Below are 18,208 nucleotides of genomic sequence, written 5' to 3'. Positions count from 1 at the left end.
CATTCAAGATACAAACAATAGAGGAAAACATTAAATCTATGAAAACTCCCTTCTCAATCACGTCGATGAAGAATCGGTGGAGAAACCCTTGGTAAGCTTCCACACATGCCGTCATGATGAGCTTGAAGGCTATGATATTCAATCCCCATGATTGCAAAGGTGAATCCTCCTTGAAATTATTTTTCGGTGCTGGAAATTAGCTCTTTATCTTCCTCAACCTCGCCTCCACAAATTTCCTCTAAATAATAGAAGAATACCCTAGAAATCGTTATAAGTTCTATTTATACCGGACTGCTTATGGGCATAAGGGGTAGGTCATAATGGAGCTATAGAAGATGGTCGCGAGCCTTACAAGATGAATTATGACCGTAAGCCACATTCGTAAGGTCTTATCTTTTTGTTGCGGTCCAGTTTATGGTTGTACTTGCTTAACCATAAGCTTCCTTGTTCTGTTCGTTATGACTACCCTTACAAGCATATCCTACGGGCGTAAGCTCCTGTTGATGGTCCTTATGGGCATCCTTAGAGGCATAAGACTTGCCCTTAAGGTCCTTTGAATTGGCTTTGAATCCTCCTTATTGGCCAAAAGATGCCTGCAAGGCCCTTTCGGTTTGACTTATGGCCATAAGCACGACAATAACTGCTTGTAAGCCACTTAGTTTGCCTTGTCCTTATTCTACTAATGTTAAGAGAGCTCCAACTTCATCATTTGGCTCTCTGATAAGTTCTTGTGTATGCATGTTATTGAGTATGTTTTACTTATAATGAGCATTGCTTTTTCAGGTTTTGTGGCTTATCTGTGTGTTTTTGTGGTTTTTTGTGCATTTAGGGTTATGGAGGGAATATAAGAAGTAAGGAAGTGAAAATAGGTTATGAACATAGGTTTTGAGGATTATCTTGTGTGGAACAAGTGTCAAGACATGAGCCATTATCAAACACGTAAGGGTGTGTTTCAACTTCTAAGAGTGTGCAAATCTTTTGACAGATTAGAAGGGCACAAAGGCAGTCATAAACTCATGTTCTAGCTTATGCAGAGTTTTCAAGAGCATCATTAACACATTTGAAAGAGAAGCGACATAACCTGCCACACGGGTGTGTGGCCTCAATGGAAGAAGAGGAATTCGAGATCACTGTAGCAATGATTATTGGAAAGTACTATTCAAATATACTATAGCTATTACTGTTCACGCAATGAGAAATTCAGAGCAACAGAGAGTCCACAAGCCTGTGTGGATATTCCACATGGGTGTGTGAAATTCGGATTTCTGCACTATAAAAAGTTGTTTCGAAGAATTATTTTGGGATCTTTTTGCTTTCTTTTATAGAGAGCGGCTAGGGTTGTAGGAGATTTTTGCTAGGTTATAGAGCGTTTCTGGCCAGTTCAACATCGACTTCCTTCAAAGGAGAGTTATTGGGAGAGCTTTAGACGGCATTGTTTCAGCGAGGTGTATCCTAGGCTTGACGGAGGAGTCCTTGGAGAAGGAGAGTTAAACCCCTAGTGGGTGCTTGGATATGTAAACCCTAGGATGATTTTGTTTCATTGACTCTTATTATGTTTCTTTTTATTGAGTTTTTAATTGAGTTTCAATCTTGTGTTATTATGGTTTAATTTTCCCTTAGAGTGACACTAGGGTTGAGAATCCATCTAGTCACCTTTTTGACGAGTGACCATGACCATTAAGGTTAGACTTAGCAAGATTAAAGAGGGTTGAGAGGGTGAGTCGAGAGGTAGTGGAGCATCCCCTTTATCTTCTGATATGATTTATCCTACCTCCACATTCCAAGAGTTCTTTGGAATTACAATAGAGTGAAGTGTTGATAGGTCTTCTCCACTGGGGCTTAGTTGTGCAGGCACAATAGAGTGAAGTGTTGAGAGATCCCTTCCACTTTGGCTTAGTTGTGATTAGGGATCTTTCGCCTAGACCAAAGGGTTTGATCTAGATTTGGGAATAGGATTTATCATTTGGAGTCCCTAGAACCCCAAGTAGTCCCACGTAGTGTGAGGTGTTGAGAGTTTTCCTTTCCGTCGGGGCACACGTAGAGGGTTAGTCACAATTGAACTTAGATTTGGGACTGTGTACTTTTGGATTTCCACGACTCTTTAAATCTCAATTAGGGAAGCATAATATTAGTGTCGCACTTGAAACAATAGTCCTAGGGGGAGCATTGTCCAAGTACCCTGCTTTATCATTGAGTGTTTCTTCCTTTTTACCCTTTGCTTATTTTTTTTCCATTTTATTTCATTAACATCTTGAATACAATCACCAATTGATCATCACTTTAGCTAATTAGCAATACCATTTGTTTCTAGAGTCTATTCCTTGTGGATTCTACTACCCACCCCTTATGTACTTTATTATTTCAGCACCTATGCACTTGTGGTACACACGTAAGGGTGTGCCATTCTCCCTCATCTTTAAGCACTACCCTAAGCCTGTTAATGCATAACACATCATATTTAGCATCGAATTTCACAATATGGTTCTAATACATGACAGTTGAGTGTACAAATTAATATGAAATACATGAACAATGTACTCTCATCAGTATTTAACTTTTTGATAGTAGCTTCACACTTCTAATAGGGGTAGCTCCTTTTGTCTCTCAACTTTTTTTCTTTTCTATTTTGAAACAAATTCTTTCATATTTACAAAATTTTTTCTTAAATCAATCATAAGAAGTACTGATAAGAACAGGAGGGTCACAAAGGCAGTCACACTCGAGCATTCCGTCTTATGCATATAAGAACAGGAGCTCCACCAACATATATATCATTGAAGAAGCAAGTGATTCACGATGTGAACGTGTGCCCGTTTGCGTTACCCCGATGAAAATATGGAATTGGGAAGTTATTCAGGTCGAAGACTGTAGCAACAATGTAGCAAGTACTGTAGCAGCACTGTTCACAGCTGGCCGAGAAACCAGAGAAACAGAGAATCCACACGGGCGTGTGGAAATTATCCACGCTCGTGTGGAAATTCCGCACTGGCGCGTGTATCGTCCACGCCCGTGGAGTTGCCCGATTTCAGCCCTATTTAAAGTCGATTCAGCTCCGATTTTGGTATTTTTTTCTCCATCTTTTCCCCAACTTGCGAGAGGGCTTCGGCTAGGGTTTCAAGGGGTATTGGCCAAGGTTTTGGAGAGGTTCTACGGCTCCGACATCGTGATTCCATAAGGAAGAAGGTTGGTAGGGGAGCTTCGATCGAGGCGTATCCTATACCGGACGAAGGAATCCTTGGACGACGAGTAGAGGATTTTCCACAAGACCATCGACATGACCATCGATGGGGTTTTTTATGGATTCATTGCTTTTACATTCGATTTCTTTGATTGTACTTAGCTCCATGGAGAGCTAAACCCCTAGTGGGTACTTGGGTGATTGTGAACCCTAGGATGTATTCGTTTCATTGAACTTCTTTATTATGCTTTCAATAAATTGATGTTTATTGTGAGTTCCAACCTTGAATGCTTGATTGTATGAACATTTCCCCTAGAGTGACACTAGGGTTGAGAGTTCTGGTTGGTAACCTTGTGAGTGAGTGACACACAACGAACGTTAGACAAAGCTAGGTTGGAGAGGGTTGAGAGGGTGAGTCGAGAGGTACAGGAGCGTCCCCTTTCCCCTCCGATGTGATAGATTCTACCTCCGTTCCTCGAGTTCTTTGCGGCCATAATAGAGTGAATGGTCTAAGGGATGAACCTCCGCTGGGGCCTAGTTGCGCGTGCAATGGAGTGAAGTGTTGAGGTGATCTTAGTATCTAGGGTTTAATTGTGGCTAGGGACCTTCTGCCTGGACCAAAGGGTTAGGTCTAAATCTAGGAAGAGATTTATCACTTGGAATCCCTAGAGCTCATTGCAACTCTATGCGAGTGCGAGGTGTTGAGATTGTTCGATTTCTCCTCCGGGACATGTATAGAGTTAGGCATAGTTGACCTTAGATTTGGGACTATGTATGTAAGGATTTCCACGACTCACCATTGTATTGATTAGGAAGCATAATAGAGAGTTCTTGCACTTAAAGCGATTATCCTAGGTGAAGCATCATCCGAGTACCCCATCTTTATCGATTGCCTTGCCTCCTCCTTACTTTTGCTCTCTTACTTGTTGCTTTTAATTTCTGAGAATTGAATCATTACCACACTTATCATTGTTGATACTCCACATAGCTAAGAATCGAATTAAGTGTCTTTACTCCCTACTCCTTGTGGATTCGACCCCGCTCACCCGGGATTATTACTTCGACAAACCCGTGCATTTGCTGGATATAAGCAAGGGGACCTTGTCAAGTACAATGAATAAAACTAAAAGAAGTCCAATAAGGTCTAAGTTGCTATAATCGAGAAGTTGTATGCTCTAATTAGGTGAATAGCCAAGAATAAAGTGCACATAAAAAAATAGAATTCCAAATAGAACAAACTCGCATGTGTCCACTCTAATACTAAGAAACTCCTCTGCATTTCAAATGCACCGTCATAAGTCAAACTTGACATGTAAGAGAGTTAACAATGAGACTCAAACCTCTCCCCCAAACTTAAATCATACATTATCCTTAATGTGTCTAAAGTGAAGCATGTAAGGCAATACAAACAATAATAAGAAGGGAGTGGAATATGATTATTTCCCTGGTTCACATATGTGAAGTAATTGAAGCTTGGGACCACTCTAGTGTGTCCATTATTGTGCCATAACAATTTGGGGGTCACTCAAGGTCATGAAATGAACGAGTGAGCATCCCTTTTATAATTGAGGATGATGGGTGTTTTAAATAAGTTCCGCGAGATATAAGGATAGAACGTTAAAGTTCAACAAAATAAAATAACAAAACAAAAATAAAATCCACTAAAAGTCTCAAAATAAGTACAAACTAGGTAGGGCCAACCCTTGCCAAAATATTGAATACAGAGTTTGAAATGAAAATACAAAATAAAATAAGAAAAGAAAAAAATCAATGCTCGACCACATCTTAGGGTAGTGATGATGGAAGGGTCGATGTCGAGGGAGCTAAAGCTAGAGGAGGGACCAATTTGGAAAGGAGATCCAGTGTACAGCCAAGGTCAGCCTCAATCCCTGCCTAGGTTGCGAAAATGGTCTACTGTCCCTTATACAGCTATCGTATCTTAACCCGCAGCTCTTGAATCTTTGATGTACATCGAGGGCTTCTTGTTGCTGGGATGGCTACACTTGTTGGTGAAGTGGCAGATAGAATGGATGACTCACTATCGAACTCATCTTCTAGCTCCTCATCCACATCCTCTTACCCTGCTGATAGCTACTTTGTCTTACTGGGGTGAGGATTCATCTGGAGCCATGACAGACTACCATCCTCATCAACCATAGGGTATCAATCCCTAGAGGGGCAATATAGCTGACAATGTTCTTGCCCTTGAGCCGATTAACTAAGACCATGCCTCGAATTAGGCGTATAATGTATGTGCCTGCGAAGATCATACCAAGGCATATGTACTAGCCCTGATGTTCTATGAAGTCTGCCAGCGCTTAGCCCAAATAGATGGGGTGACACTCGACCTGTCACCCCACCATTCCGATGTTGTCTTTTCATCTTGTGAATGAACGAGTAATAACAGGATGAACATACTTGTGAGCCAGGCATATCAGAAATGAGTCCTTCATGAGGCCAGCTTGTAGCTGCTCCCGTGACTTAGGTGATGCTGGGCTCCTAGAGGTGTGATGAAATCTGTCATATAACCCCGACAGTAGAGATAAATCGGTGAAGGATAGCCATCATTGCTCCCTGAATAGCTAAATCTGATGGATCTGGCTCTGTCGAATCTAACCAACCCTAGGTCCACCTCGATGATGGAGAGAACCTCGAGGGTAGTGTCTCTGTAGACCTACTCCTCATAGGAGAAAAGCTGACTTCAATTGCCAATCTGGAGCATCCCTCTGATCACCTCCTCTAGTCTCAATTGTGCGAGAATGGGCCAGTCCACCATGGCGGCCGTGCCCAAGGTAGATGCCTCAGTCTGGCCTTGCTTGGGCGGCCTGGATGCAACTTTCTTCGCTCTAGTCATGTTGCATTAGAAAATACAAAATTTAGAGCACAAAAATATGAAATTTGATTAGTATAGTAATGCTTACAACTCGCTTATGGGCAGGCTTACGGTTGTAAGTCTCGGGAAAAGTCACCTTTATGGAAACCCTTACGGCCGTAAGCTATGGGCTCAGGCTGTAAGGACCCCTCTTGCACTTTATAGTTTAAAACTTTACAAATTTTGAATTTAAACATAATTCCAGCATCACTAAACATCCAAACAATCTGTTTCATACAACAATTAAATATATTGACCAAGAAATCATGAAAAATAAAGATCACCTTGGACGTGAAGAAGAAAATAAAGAAATCAGTAGATGAATTGCTTCAAAATCAATCCAACCCCTTTCAAAACCACTTAAAAACAAAATAGGAAGATGAAAGAAAGAGAATGGGAGTATTAGCCGGCATCGGCGACCAAGATCCGGTAAAAAATCAAATCAAAATGAAGATCAAAGGTCGCCGGCGGCCCTAAAACCCAAGGTGCTCACGGGAGGCTTACGGGCGTAAGCCGTGACTATAAGTCTCTTTGAATGAACAATTATAAGGGCTTTATAGCAGTAAGGCCTGCCCTGTGAGGGTACATCTCTTTTATAGCGTACGTTATGACCATAAGAAGCTTAGTACTATAATCCATATGGTTCTTTGTCTTGCGCTTACGGTCTAACTTACTAGTGTAAGATAACCATAAGGAACCTAGACTGTTTTCCCAAGAAGGTTATGGACCATAAGGGTTTATGGTATACCTATAAGGTGCTCTTGATATCCCTTACAACCTCACTTATGGCTGTAAGCCACCGATAAGGAACCTTTAAACTGCTCACCAAGACTTATAGACAGTAAGTGCACTCGTAAGACTCTTTAAATTCCCCTTGAGTTGTGGCTTACGGGCGTAAGATTCTCGTAAAGCTCTTAATTTGATGCTTACAGCAGTACTTATGGGTGTAAGTTAATTATAAGAGTCCTGAAAATTGAACAGAGTTTTCCCTACTTCCTGCAGTTAATGAATGTCCAGGGCGATAATCATCTACCCAACACATGAAATTCATGACAATCCAATCAATTTATTGCAAACTCAATCAAGACTATAAAACTACAACTAAATACTCAAACTAAGTAAAATACAAAAAATCTTGCTTAGGTCACCTCCCAATGAGCGCTTGTTTAATGTCATGAGCTTGACATACCTGAAATGCGTATGTCATGGAGGCTCAAAGTAAAAACATTCATCATGACCGAAATCAATGCCTCCGAGATAATGCCTAAGTGCAAGGTTGGAGAAAATAGGGAACTTACCAATGAAGTTGACCGATTCATGGTTACCTCCTTGGGAATATTTTCTCTTGCCTTTCTTTGGGGAAGTGACTTTGTGCCAAGGTCTTTTGCTCGTGTTTTCCTTAGTTACAGTTGGTGTAAGAAAAGGGTGATCTCTTCAAGTGAGGGTCATCCAATAACTCCTCAAAAGGCTCCTTAAGAAAGATTTTCTGTACACATTCATCAACATTTAAATCAGACTTATTAAGAAAATAACAAGTATCATCAAAAGTAGAAGGATGTTTCATTGTATCAGATGAAGCAAATAGTTCTTCCTCATACCTAATCCTAAGCATGATTCTACCAATGCTAACATCAATGATAGCTTGGGAGGTGGCTAGAAAAATCCTACCGAAAATGAGGGGCACTTCAACATCCTCATCTACATCTAGAATCATGAAATCTACCAGGAAAATAAATTTGTCAACCTTAACCAATGCATCTTCTATGATTCCGATAGGATGTTTAATGTATCGGTCTGATAGTTACAATGTCATCCTAGTTGGTTTAAAGTCACAAAGTATAACCCTCTTAAACATGGTGTAAGGCATCACATTAATACTAGCACCTAGATCAGCTAGGGCTTTTTCATTAACCAATTCACCAATGTACAGGTGATAGTAAAACTCCCTGGATCTTTTTGTTTCCTCGGTAGTCAGTTTTGAAGCAACATTGAGCTCCCTTCACTAAATGTGACCATTGATACCTCTTCAAACTTCTGATTATTTATTAGTAGGTCCATAGGAAACTTTACTTAATTTGGCATTTGAGACAAGGCTTCAACAAATGTTACATTGATTTGTAATTGCTTCAACAAGTCCAGAAATCTCTTGAATTGTTCATCCATGCGATCATTCTTCAATCTTGATGGGTGAGGAAGGCGGGGAATGTACTCCTTCATTAGTGGTGGTGTTCTCTACTAAACATTTGGAGTAGGCTTTCTTTCCCTTGTCAAACTTTCAATAACCTTGATGAAATCCGCAAGTGCACGGGTCGTCAAGTAATACCCTGTGCGTGACACAGGGGTCATATTCCCTAGGTCCCAAGAGCTGCTATTACTCCCCCCTAGATGACACTGTCTAGTCTACCAAATATAGGACTAAAACAAGATAAGGAAAATAACAAAGAGAAAACTATAAACACAAGGACTAAGGCTCACCACATAAACATACTAAGGAAGCAAGTAACAATGGAAGTGCGAGGTCCCCGGGCGAGGATCCCCTCGGGACTACTAAAGCTAGATGGATGCTAGAATTACAAAGGCAACGGTGGTTGGACCAAGAGACATCCAAAAATAGATCACCCCGATGGTCACGGCGGTAATCCCTAATCCAATAAGAGTATTGGCTCGGAATCTCTTCCGACCAAATCCTCCTACGATCGCATTACAATTAGGGGGATCTCAAATTAGGGCCGAAACTCAACCTAGGTACAGCCCTAATAGTTGGAGGGGTATGAAATACCCAATGGTCATGGTGTATTCATACATATATCCCTTCCAAGCTTGGTGAGTCTAACACTAGGGCAATGGTCATGCAACCTAGTATTGTCTAAGTATGGATATACAGAGTAAAGATTTCACACCCACCCCTTCCACCGAGGTAAATGTGGCACCCATCAGTTAAAATTCCCTTTTAACTGGAAACTGACACCCTGTTTTAAACAAAATCAGACCTACAAATCACAATTTACAATTTTTCACCAAGTACATGTTCAAATACATAAATACAATAAATATAATCACTCTAATTTGCGGGTACAACCGCTACAAGATCACAACAACAATAAATAGAAAGGAAGGAAGGGGGACCCACTGCAATCCTGGATTCAACCCTGACTAGCTCTATACTCAATCAGGCAATCTAGGGTCCTGCTCCTGCAGCTACAGCACATTCAGTTGGTCGGTAGTGGATTAATAATTTCAAATACTTAAATACAGTATATATAAAGTATATAAATACCAACTGCTCAAATAATTTTCCAACTTTTCCAAATAACAGAATTCTAGCAAAAATACATTTTTAAAGAACTTTTGAAACATAAATTCAACATAAATCAACATCAATTTGATTTTCTCAGAAAACACAAATTTTGTGAGAGACTGCCCTCATCACAATTCAAAAAAATAACATAAATCTCAAATTCAAAAATACAAAGAATACCCAACACTCACCCAAAGATAACATGGTCTAGAAAACTCTCTAAACCTTCGCCGTGGCCACGGCTAGGTTCAGAGCCGTCAAGGAACTCATGTCCTTAACGTTGACCCATCGGTTCACCGGTCGGTGACCCCGGCTACCCGATGAATATCCAGTCAGGGCTCTCCGCTCCCACCTGAACTGGCCCTCGTAGAAATCAATACTCAGGTCCACCACGCCACCTCTAAAGGCTGGCCCGTGGGGACCCACTATCGCAGAGTCGGGGCCTTAGCCCGCCGTCACCGTCCAAAACCATCAAGTAGATACAGTGAATAATACGATCGAGATAAATCATATCACAGCGTCCTTATCCAGGACAAGCATTCACAATACAATACATGCATAATACTAGAAAAGTCCAAATCCAGGACACCATTCCTATACCAGGAATGAAAACCAGTTCCACAAATATTGTCGGTAAAAACATTTTAATACGCGCACATGATTTCACAAATCATTCCAAATCAAAGCATATGTAACCATCCAAAAATAAATACATGAATTGTATACTTAAATCACATATACATGTATTTCCACTATTCACAAATACGTATAATTATACAAAACTGATGTATCAATACGGTTATCATGAACATCAATGGCAAACAAATATACGTATATTTCAACTATATATGAAATCAAACATGATAAAATGAAATACTTAAACATTTATTTCCAAAATACTAGCCATTAAATAATTATTTCAAAATAATAATAATTAATCAATTATTTAAAATAATAGGCACTACCAACTCACCTGGTCTCCTTGGGTTTCTTGCTAGACCTGGAACTCCCTCCCAAGCCTAATCAACAACTAACAGGATAACATAATAAAATAAATAAACAATTATGACAACTAAAAACATAATTGAACCCAACAGAAAATACATGAAAGCAATAACCGACTCTCTAATTGAGCCCACTCACTCCAATCGGTTCAAACCTGACCTTGCATAATCAAATTGGTCTCCAATTGCACTTAAGCCAACTCAATTTGGGCTAGACCATTCTGAACCAACCTGAACCAACCTCAATTCCACTGAACCAAACTCAAATTCACTGAACCAGGTTTAATTAAACCCACTAGCCTTGAACCAACTTAATTCTTATACAAATTCTGTTGAACCAGCTTGGTTCAACCGAACCCAATTCTCTTCCAATTGTTTCAGCCCAAACCTTTAGCCCAACATCTAAACCAAACCCAAATCAACTTCAACCAATTTAATTCAACCAAACCATTCAAGTCCAACCATACTCAACTTGATTTGATCAAATCTAGACCAGATCAATTCAATTAAACCCAACCACTTCAATTCTCATCAAACCCAATTCCAATTCAATTAAATGAACTTGGTTAAACCAAATCAAACTCAACTCAATCAATTCAATTCAACTCAACCAAATCAATTTGGCTAAACCCAACCAATTCCAATCCAACCATCATCATTAACACCTTAATCATCAACTTAATTAAGCAAACCAAAAATCTCATCCTCCATTCAAGCTAGATTCATCACAAATACAAGTATTTTTCCAAATAACTTCAAGCATTCATCATCCATCAACAACAAACCATGATTATTTCTACTCAAATCTATCATTTTCTTCATCAAATAACCAATATATACATATATACATGCATACATACATTCATGCCAAAAATAATACAAGGAAGCCACTTACCAAGCCAAGTCATCCCTCCGGCGAGCTCCCTCCGACGATCTCCAAATCTTTCTCTTTAAAAACCTCTAATTTCTCCCATTTCTTCATATTTTTTTTTTTTAACTCTTGGGTTACTGTAGCAAAATGGTGGAGAAGAAGATGAACAACACAAGCTCTAGATTTTTTCTCTCAATTAACTCTTCAGCCGAAATTCACTTTTAGTCCCTGAAAATATAATTTCTTACAAAACAGTCCCTGAAAAACTCCCAAATGGTCCTTGAATTATGAAATAGTATTCTAAAAAGGTCCTTTTAAATTATCCAATGGTCCCTGGATTATAACACAACATTTCAAAAAGATCCCTCCATCTTACCTTTCAGTCCTTGGTTTTCAGAAACATTTTATGTCCATCCTTTTCATTTATTCTTTAACCCAAAATCTTTTAAAAACTTTTACATTTAAGTCCTTGTTCTTTCCACTTGGGTTTCTCACCAAAATTACTCTGTACAAAAATCTTACTGCAACTGTAGTAATACCCTAAATATATTTTTCCAGTAATTATCCAAAGGTTCAGGGTATTACATCTCATGCATACCCAAGCATTCAAAAGCACCAAACAAGGATCACAAACCACACAAATACCATAAATGTAAATCAAAGCATCTATACAAGCAAGTTCATCTCAAGGTTCACCGGATGCCCGGTGACCTTGGGAGTCTAGTTCGTCATCAACAAAGGAGCAAGTGTAGAAGATAAGAGATACAAAGAAAAAGCTCATAACAAACTCCCCTAAGATGAAGACTAGAAGGTGGTGATGAGAACTCATCGGATCCGCTGCCGGCGAGCTCCTAGATCGCTTTTCCTTGAGTGTAACCTTCTTCTCCCTTCGATTTGCTCCTCGGATCCGCCTTCTCCCGCACCTTTGAAGTTCTAGAGGATGATGGTGGAGAGTGGTGGCCAAAAAGTCCCCTAATTGATGCCCTAACAAGCCTTTATATATGCCCGGATCCCGATCGGTAAAGCGGATCGAGATACCGGCCGTATGCCGACCCCTCGGGAATTTCGGTTTCACTGAGAAGCCCGCGATGAGCTACGAGTGATCGCTATCGATGAATTGCTCGCAGCTGACGCCATGCTGATGTGCTACATCGATCCCGGCCCCGAACGCCCGCTTTGTTGCTCGAATTCATCACTAATCGCGTCGCCGAGGCCCCAAGGCTTCAAATGGGCCTGAAATGTAAAAAAATAACACAATTTAAAACCAAAAGGGCATCGATTCAACAAATAAATATAAAGAATCATACAAAACAAATACATGCAGAATACGTACTTTTAGACGTTTATCAAACCTCAATTTCTAGCTCATTTTCCTTCTCCATCACCTTTTCACTACTCGTCCTTACTTCTTTATCTCTCTGAAGAGTAATTGACTTCAGATGTTCATGAGGATTGGCTTAAGTGTTACTCAGTAAACTTTATTAAGGTCATTAAGACAACAATTTCACAATCCGCCCCACTTGGTTCCCCAAAATCTGAAGAGAAGCATGTTGGTTTCTTATCAACCCTTCTATTCATTGAAATCGGTTATCTGACTATTAAATCTTAATATTTATACTTTTAAAAAATCGAGTGAGCACTTTCTCCAATATGGGTGTCTTGGCATTCTGTTAGTGAGGAGGGAATCTTGGCCAGGGCTTCTGCTGCTGCTCTTGATTTCCGTAAGAGAAATTGGGGTGATTTGTCATCCTAGGTTATATGTGCCACTATAGGAGTTCCCTTATTGTTAAAAGGCACTACCAACAAAATCTACTTGTTCAGTGGATCCTTTCACTGCTCTGACAATGGAACAATCTATCAAGGCATGTCCTCCCCCACACGTGTCACACGCCTTAACTTTTGAGTTGACAAATGATAATATTTTGGCATAAATCTTCCACTTGGGCTGTTAGTGTTGTGACTTCACTAACTTCAATCATCGTAGCATGCTTTACAACTGATTTGCCTCTCTAATTCCATTGATAATTGTTTATGGATATTTCTTCAATCAACTGTTTGGCGACCTTTGGGGTCTTACTACAAAGTGATCCTTTTGCTGCCGAATCAATGAGCTACCTAGTACTCTGATTGAGACCTTGATGGAAAATCTGAACATCCATCTATTCGGGGAGATTGTAATGTGGGCATTTCCTAAACAAGTCTTTAAATCTCTCCTATGCCTCAAATAATGATTTAGTGTCCAACTGTGCATAAGTTGTTATCTCTTAACACAACTTGGTCATTCTGCCTGGAGGGAAATAACGAGCGAAGAACGCTTCCACAAGCTATTCCTAAGTCATGATAAATACTCTAGGATGAGCCTGAAGCCACTGCTTAGCTCTTTCTTTCAGTAAAAATGGGAATAAGCAGAGTCTGATGGAGTTGTTAGAAACATTGTTAATCTTAAGCATGTCTGTTAGGATCCTTCTTTGGTAATCCATGGAATTGTACTAAATTCTGAATGATCTGTACAAAAGTAGGCTTAAGCTCGAAGTTGTTTGCTGTAAGTGGTGGGTGCACTATACTTGACTGAGAACCATCAAGATTGGTGTGAGCATAATTTGAAATTATCTTATGCTAGTTTCTTTAATCTACCATGGTGTCCAACTTCTTTCCCTCAACACTCTCTGTCAAAGATCCTATTTAATTTAGAAGAGTTATTCTTAATCTGATTCTAATCACTCTTTCTACAATACTCTCGCCTTTTGTCAGTCTTGTTGATTTTCCCTTTGGTGGCATACACTGAAATCAATCAAAAGGGAATGGTAATCAGAAAATAATAAAGAAAAATAAAAGAAAAATAAAGAAGAAAGAAAAGAAAAAAGGCTAAAGTGATGGATAATCAAGTGCTCCTAATATTACTATCCTTACCCAGCAAAGGTGCCAAAAACTTAATAGGGACACAAATGTACACGCTGATTATGTAATAAAGTGTGCGTAAGTGCATAGTGTTAGTTCGCATGGAAAGAGATGAATATTATTAATGACTCTAGACCTAGAAAAGATCCTATATGATCAAGTGATGTGTGTGTGAATAAAAGCAAATGAACACAAGAAAATACAGGAAATAATAGGAGAGAAATCAAGGAAGAAAGCGATGTCCGGGCATAGCATCACTCTAGGATATGAGGCATAGGACAATGGTTGTCTAAATATATAATACTATTTGAACCAAAATATTTATAGAAATATACAAAACCCTGATTTCTTAGGTGAAGTGTAACTGAATAGGTGCAGAGGTGATAGAGACATCTGCACGATCGCATTAACACTCTATGAAACCTTATTGTGAACTAATGATAATCTCATAAGTAGATAATCTCTTCCCAATGAGAGAGATTACCACTAATTTGAATACAGAGAAGAAATTTGATTTCTCCTAAACGCCATTCCATATGATTACAAAAAGCACGGTAATTATCATCAGAGGTGTACCCACGATCCTCTCGAATTGTGGTAAGCCTATGCTAGGTTGGAATTTCTTCTATTCATATAGCAATACCAAGTATAATTATTAGGGATTTCGAATTGTTAGCAATTAAGCATTCAATCATATAATAAGACCCAAATAGATATGATTGCAAATAAGAAATCAATTAAGAATCAAAGGCCAACAACTAAAGTCAAGCAAATAAGAAAATAAAGTTCAACTATTGACACACCTCTTGCGTGTGTGTACCGCACGTGCACGGGTTATCGAAGTAATAAAGTACCCCAGTGAGTGGTTAGTTGTATCCACAGGGAATAGTTGTTAGTAAGCAAATATTGATGCTATTTAGCCAAAGAGTGAATCAATTTGTGATTTGAGTGAACAATATCAATGCAAATGAAATAAAGAAAAGAGAAAGGAAACATAATAGGAGTAAGGAGAGGTAATCGATCGAAAGATGTGGTACCCAGACATTACTCACCCTAGGACTATTGTTTCAAGTACAAGACTAATTATTATGCCTCCTAACTGAAGTTTAATGAGTCATGGACATCCAAAGACACACTATCCCAAACCTAAGGTCAACCGTGACTAACCCTAAACTATGTCCTGGTGGAAAAGGATACTCTTGATGCCTCGCATTGTGTAGAATTGCTTAAAGCGTTAGGGATTACAAGTGATAAGCCCTATTCCCTAATATAGATCTAACCCTTTGATCCAAGCGAAAGATCCCTAGTCAAAATTAACCCTAGCCGTGAGCGCCTCAAAGGATGGGCAAAGATGGGGAAAAGATCCTTTAATAACTCTTAAAACGCGGTATTTATAGAGGCTGGAATCGGTCATCCACATGGGTGTGTGGATTTCTAGAAATTCATTTTCTGTGAGCTATAAACAGTTACTGCTATAGTGATTTACTATAGTAAACTGATACAGTAAGATAGGGAAAAGATCCTTTCGTGTGTGTACAACAAGTGCTCGTTTTGTCAAAGTAATAAAGTACCCTAGTGAGTGGGTAGTCGTATCCACAGAGAATAGTGATCAGAAACACAAGAATTGCTATTTAACAATGATGAAGATGATTCAAGAGTGGTGTGAACAACATCAATGCAAACAGAAATAAAAGAAAATAAGAAAGAGATGTATGAGAATAATAGGAGAGACAATCGATAGAAAGTGTGACACCCGGACATTGCTCTCCCTAGGACTATTGTTTCAAGTGGAAGGCCAATTATTATGTCTCCTAATTGATGTTTAAAGAGTCATGGAAATCCTGTAACACACGGTCCCAAACCTAAAGTTAACCGTGACTAACTCTACACTATGCCTTGGCAGAAAGGAGTACTCTTGATGCTTCACACTATGTGGGGTTGCAAGAAGTTCTAGGGATGCCAAGTGAAAAACTCTATTCCCTAATATAGATCTAACTTTGGTCCAGGCGAAAGACCCCTAGTCACAATTAAGCCCCAGCACTAAGGATTACTTCAATGCTTCACTCTGTTGCTTGCGCAACTAAGCCCCAGTGGAGGTCGTCTCTTAGCGCTTCACTCTATTATGACTATAAAGAACTCTTAGAACACAGAGGTAGGATAAATCACGGCAGAAGATAAAGGGGACGTTCTGCTACATCTCGACTCACCCTCTCGACAATCTCTAACCTTGCTTTGTCTAACCCTCATGGTGTGTCACTCATCCACAAAGATTACCAAGATGGATTCTCAACCCTTGTGTCACTCTAAGCGAAAACCAACTCAACAAGTATTCAAGATTGGAACTCAATTAAAATATCAATTAAAAAAAATAATAAAAAGTTAATGGAACAAAATTATCCTAGGGTTTACAAGTCCAAGCACAACTGAGGGGTTTAGCTCTCGATGTAGCAAGATACAATCAATAATGAAATCGAATGTAAAAGCATGCAATCCATAAGTAAAACACCCTTCTAGTCCGTATTGATGGCCTTATGGAGTAGCCTCGTCTTCTCTAAAGGTTCCCTCGTCAACCCTAGGGCACACCTCGCCGAATCGATGCCGACGAAAGCTCCCCCAATAACTATCTTCTGAAGGAACGCGGTGTTGAAGGCCATAGAACCACTCCAAAAACCTAGCCAAAGCCTCTCCAAACCCTAGCCGCAAGCACCTCCAAAGACTGGGGAAAGATGGTGATAAGATTTTTTAAAACATCTGAAATTGCACCTTAAATAGGGTTGGAATTGGGCATCCACACGAGGGTGTGGAATTTCCAGGAATTGAATTTCTGTGAGCTGTAAAAATAACTACTACAGTAATTTTGCTACAGTGATATATAACAGTACTGCTGCAGTGCTTCTCTAAACTAGTCCCGAATCCACACTTTTTATCGAGGCCACATGAATGGGCACACATTCATGAGGTAGATCACGTTGCGTCATTAATAAAATTACATTGATGAAGATATTGCTAGTATTGCACAAGTTGGAACACATGAGTGTGACTGCCTTTGTGCCCCTCCAAACTATGTATTCGCTTCAGCGCAATGGAGGTTGGCACACACTCACATGTCTTTGAGCACAACTTGTGTCTTCTCATTTGTTCACTTCTAGATTTCATCAAAGAAATGCATCCATGATCTACTTTGGGTTCCTTTCTTCCATACTTGTCTCCACAACCCTACATCCACAAAAGAACATAACTACACATGCGTAAGCGATAAAATCTAAGTAAAGTAATGCTCAATGTAAGAAAATAATACTTCATATCACTAATACACAATCACTTATCACAAACTCCACCGGGGCTTAGTTGCGTATGCAACAGAGTGAAGTGTTGAAGTAATTGTTAGTGTTGGGGCTTAATTGTAACTAGGGGTCTATCACCTGGACCATAGGGTTAGATTTATACTAGAAAATAGGGTTTATCACTTGGAGTCCCTAGAGCTTCTTGCAACCTTGCACAGTGTGAGAAATCGAGAGCATCCAACTCCGCCATGGCATAATATATGGGTTACTCATAGTTGACCTTCGATTTGGGACCGTGTGTTTTTGGATTTCCACGACTCGTTAAACTTCAATTAGGAGGCATAATTAGTAGTCTTGTACTTGAAACAATAGTCTTAGGATTAGCAATGTCTGGAAATCCCATTTTCTTATCGATTGCCTCTCATTATCCCTATTGTACTTCTTTTCTTTTCTTTACTTTTATTTGCATTGATATTGCTCACACAACTCCTCAATCATTTTCACTATAGTTAAATAGCAATTCTTTTGTTTTTGAGTACTATTCCCTATGGATACGACTACCCACTCACCAGGGTACTTTATTACTTTGATGACCCATGCACTTGTGGTACACACACGCAAGGAGTGTGTCAAAGTTTTTGGCACCGTTGCTGGGGAATAGGTGTTTTAGAAGCATTTTTGCACTTTGCTATTTTAGCTATTCATCACTTGTTCAATTGCACACTTTCTTATTCTTCCATTATTCTGATTTGTTTTTCTTTCTTTGGTTACAGCTCCAGGTTATGACCTGAGGAAACCCTTCG

General features: G+C 39.5%; 1 non-coding gene across 1 annotated transcript; it reads left to right on the top strand.

Annotated features, from left to right (window-relative positions):
* Positions 1–13,392: 13,392 nt before the first annotated feature.
* LOC120283190 lies at positions 13,393–13,499 on the top strand. The gene has a single exon (XR_005543188.1). It is a non-coding gene; the product is annotated as a small nucleolar RNA R71 (small nucleolar RNA).
* Positions 13,500–18,208: the final 4,709 nt, after the last annotated feature.

The sequence above is a fragment of the Dioscorea cayenensis genome, chromosome 18 (genome assembly GCF_009730915.1).
Source record: "Dioscorea cayenensis subsp. rotundata cultivar TDr96_F1 chromosome 18, TDr96_F1_v2_PseudoChromosome.rev07_lg8_w22 25.fasta, whole genome shotgun sequence".
Lineage (NCBI taxonomy): Eukaryota > Viridiplantae > Streptophyta > Magnoliopsida > Dioscoreales > Dioscoreaceae > Dioscorea > Dioscorea cayenensis.
The sequence above is the reverse complement of the archived record's forward strand: the minus strand, read 5'-3'. Positions and strand labels throughout refer to the sequence as shown.